Here is a 4,629-nt window from a genome sequence, read left to right as displayed (position 1 = left end):
TTTTCCTTCAAAATCGGCACGAACTTTCCGGACAACCCAATAATACATATATAAAATACGAGAAATTTATGGATAAATTTTCAATGTCTTTATATATAAATACGCTGTTATCAATGAAATTAATTATTAACTTTATGTTGTAAAGCAATAAATAATAATGACACAATTAATTATTAGTAATTGGTAATTTATTAATTAAATGATAATTACAAAATGTATAAAGTCTCGTATCAAATACATCTTTTGATCTGCAACTTATTTAGCGAATTTTAAGTTGATTTTTCTTTTATGAAATTTCAACAGCGATGGCTTGAAACGCTTTATATTATATATGATGAAAATATGAGGTTTCCATTTCGGTAAGAAAAAGAATTGAAAATTAGTCAGTTAATTTATAAAATCATAAAAAGTAATTGTATCCTATTATACGTTAAATTCTCGTAATTCGTTTATGATCAACGGGCGCGCGAATAACACAGTTAGACGTTAAAAGGATAAGAATACAGACGAAGCTCGGTTGAAACCCTCTCGTTAAGAACAGTTTTGTAGCCATCCCGTTCGTCTAGTTCACTCCGGCTCGATGCACTAAAAATATACGCTTAACGTGGCGACGCGTTAATGTGAACGGGCCTCAGAGTCAGTTGCGGCTTTGTTGTAACTCGCAAAGAACCAGTCGCAGCGGCGACCGAACATGGCCTTCTTTATACACGCGATTAGCTTTGATACCGACAAAGAAAAAAGATAACAGGTTTAAAAAAAATTGCATATTTCAAATTTGTTTAAGAATCTATCGTTAATGAGAGAATCTTTGAGCTTAATGTCATTTCAGATCATCTGACATTTTTGCAGAAATTTAGAGAGAGAGAGAGAGAGATCTTAGGGTTAAATTAGATAGATAATTAAAAAAGAGATATAAGTTGTAATCTGAAAATGGGTTTGGAGAGATGTTTTAAAAGTTTCCTTAGGATTAATCTTTGAATAAGAAGGATTAAGATGTATTAGACGTATTTTTAATAAAGAAAAAATTATGAAAAAATTATGAAAAAATTATAGATTTTTAAATATTGTTTTTAATATTGACTTAAAATAATATAAAAAGTTTGACGGCGATTTAGAACGTAGATAAAAAAAATTATTTCAATAAAGAAGAGGACATGGTTTTCAAAAATAATTAAGATGAAATAAGAAAATTTTTTTCATTTAAATTATAAAATTATATCAAGTATAAATATTGATTTTATTGAACTGTTTTATGTAACATTCGTTTTTATACGGAAAATATAAATTTCCAATTCCAGTCTCTTTTTGTAGAAGCTGTATATCTGATATATCTTTAAAATCTTCAGTATTTACTTTTTTTACATTTTTGTCTGATTACATTTTTTCTTCCTCTCTATGAATTTTTCTCTGTTTTTTAGAGAAATCTTGAAACAATTTTTTTGGTAACATTCAATTTCAGATTATCGGAATTATTCCTATATTATACTATTCGAATTTTTACACATTTCATTAATCCTGTATCCTAACATTAAGATTGAAGATTCTCCTCCTGTGCAGTGCATCCCCGCCGCTCAAAAATGAGCGCGTAGGGGTGAGATCCATTCCGACCTACAACAATAGAAGTGGCAACGACCGAGGCTCGAGCGGATTAACGTCGTTCGATAAGATTATAGCACGGCTGAGGCAGCGGCGGGGGCAGCAGGTGCAGGTTGAGAACAGCAACGCAGGCCTGGTATAAATTTTAATCTCTCGAGAACGAGGTCGCTGGCCGCCTGTTCCAGGTGTTTTGTCGGCGTTGAAAATAAAATAAATGTGTCTTAACGAGCGAGAAAACATCGCATCGTCGGCTCTGCACAAATGTCATATAACATCCATTACGCCTCGGTCGAGTCCGTCATGTCTGTAAAGTTAGTTCTCTATTTTCAGAATTTTGACTGACAAACTCCCTGACTCTTTCTCAAAGAATTTTGAAATTTGTAGTGTACGCGAATATTAGTTCATGAGAGCATAATTGTTACTACGATTAGAGATCGTCAAGTACAAAAGATTGGACACCATCATACGTTTGGTCCGCTATATTTTTTACTACCTACTTAAGATAAAATGAATTAAATTAGGAGGTATGCGTAAGATAGAAAGATATTTACGCATCTCATTCTTACGTTTGCTTAGCTGGCCCTTCCCCCCTATTTAAAATTTTAATGAATAAATTATATAATAATGCGCTATTTATGCGCTTTCAAAATCCGCAAGAAAAAATTTTTGCACTCATTTTGTTTAGCTAAAAAAAAATTTTTTGTTCCTGCTAGATAGACGCTTCTTATCTACAATCTTGAAAATCTTAAACTACGGCAACTTTGATGCTTTTTGTATTTCGTTCACTAAACAAATGAGCAGTTTCGATAGGGAAGGAAAAAGTGCGAACACGCGAGTTGATCGAGACTGTATTTTCACGTGTGCTGGCGGCGATGTCGATAGGATTGTGTTACGAGAAGATTGGTATTGACACAAGCTGGTGATATCTCGTAGATCTGGCTGAGAGACTAGTCTTTTTCAACAATATTTCTCAATATTTCTCTGGAAAAAAAACTGCGCATAGTACTTCGTATATTACTATTTTATCGTGTTTTGTCATTGCTCGATGGTAATTTTTTTTTCAATAAAAGAATAGAAAAACTGAAAAAAAGAAATCGGTGATCTTAAAATATTTTATTCTCCTTCTAATTAATGCATGTATCATTACAATATACATTCTATAGAATGTATCGTAAGAATATATGATTGTGTTTAAACTTTCTTTCTTTTTCGTAAATTAAATATTTTGTCTGAAAAGAAATTACTGTAACTCGTGGAAGTTGAGGATGCTACAACTGACACTAGAATTTCCATTTGTACAAGATGCCAATTATGTTGATTCATAAGTAATTTTTCGCGGAGAAAGGAATAGGTTTTCAAGGAACTTCCTGAATCAGAATGTCTTCCTAAAGAATGAGTAAGAGACTTCGTAGAACTTTCTTTATGCATGAGTCATATAACATATTCGGACCAGCGTGTTTACTCCGATGCAGCCCGCGCTCGTTGCGTACGACAATAAAGCTAATTAGAGATAATGACGTTACAATAAAAATTAATTACAAGAAAGGAACAATTACAATTAAATTGTCAAGAATGCGAAGACAAAAGAAAAAGGTACACAAAAAAAAGATTTGTTAAAACAATTAAAAACTTCACTAATTTAACAAATTTATATAGCCGTAATATACGGACTAGTTTTGTATGTTAGCGAAGTTGTATAGCTGAATAAAATTAGCGATTGTAGATAATCATATTTGTTGTAATAACACAGCAAATTTATTAATACAAGCAAAAATAACTTTCTAAAATCAATTCAATATATAGATCGAAATTTTTAATAAAACATGTTGACTAAGACGACTTTTGCTGCTGTAATGGAGGAAACTTGTTTTATCAGTAATTTTTATTATAGCAAAGAATTAGTTGACTTAGTGTACTAATAATTGCTTACAGACACAATTTTTTTGTTGAACCATGACATAATATTTTTGTTAAAATCTTCTTATAAATACTTGCGCAACATTGAGAAAAATATCTGATTGGAATTCTTGAAAATGGAAGAATAAGAATTTTTTGGTTAAATCTAGAATTCTATTGTAGTTGAAATAATCGGAATTCTGATTGATCTAATCAGAATTTTCTGGTTCGTTCATTTTCAATCAAACATTTTTTCAGTGAAATTATGGCTTTGCTGAACCACCTAATTTTTTTCCATAGAGAAATAAATCGAAGTTTTAATTTTCTGAATCATGCGTAGCTTTAAACATATGAATTATTATGAATTTTGTAAATGATTCCTTTTAATATTTGTAGTACTTTATGATAAGACTTATTAGGATGTTTTTTTTTATTATTTTATTAATTTCATCGAGTATACAAGTCTTTCAATCCACAAGTGTTTTAATTCCTACCGTCTGTCATGGCGATTCGGATTTCTCATGAGTCACTGCCTCCTACATTTTCGAGCAGCTGCGCCTCAACTTCCTACCACTGCATTTAAATTTTACGATCCTGGTTGGGCCTGGCTACGATATAAAGTCTACGATGGGAGAGCTCAATTTGAAAGAATTAATTTACGGCTTAATAAAAGGACGGCGAGCACGTGGGTCACGAGGCGCGAGATAAATTATTAGAGAAACGCATTGCAGGGTTAGACAACGTAGATTGTATGGCTATGGATTACTCTGCTCTCATTTTATACAGCGAAAATGGTAACAGTTTCTTAAATCTTTCAAGTACCCGCGTGGGAAATTTATATTTTATTTTTGTCGTTTGCGCCTTCGGGATCGTATACGTATTACGTCATATTTTCTGTCGAAAGCAGGAAAATAGTAAAAGTCATCTGCGTAATATGATATACATAATGTCATGTTATACATTTTAATGAAACATAAATTATGTAATTTATAATAAAACATAATCTCGTTTTCCTTTTGAAAATTCAACCAACTATCAGATTTATTTAAAGAAGAGAGAGAGAGAGAGAGAGAGAGAGAGAGAGAGAGAGAGAGAGAGAGAGAGAGAGAGAGAGAGACGTACGACGAACGACGACGA

Source organism: Atta cephalotes (genome assembly GCF_000143395.1).
Source record: "Atta cephalotes unplaced genomic scaffold scaffold00004, whole genome shotgun sequence".
In the NCBI taxonomy this organism is placed as follows: Eukaryota; Metazoa; Arthropoda; class Insecta; order Hymenoptera; family Formicidae; genus Atta; species Atta cephalotes.
The sequence above is the reverse complement of the archived record's forward strand: the minus strand, read 5'-3'. Positions refer to the sequence as shown.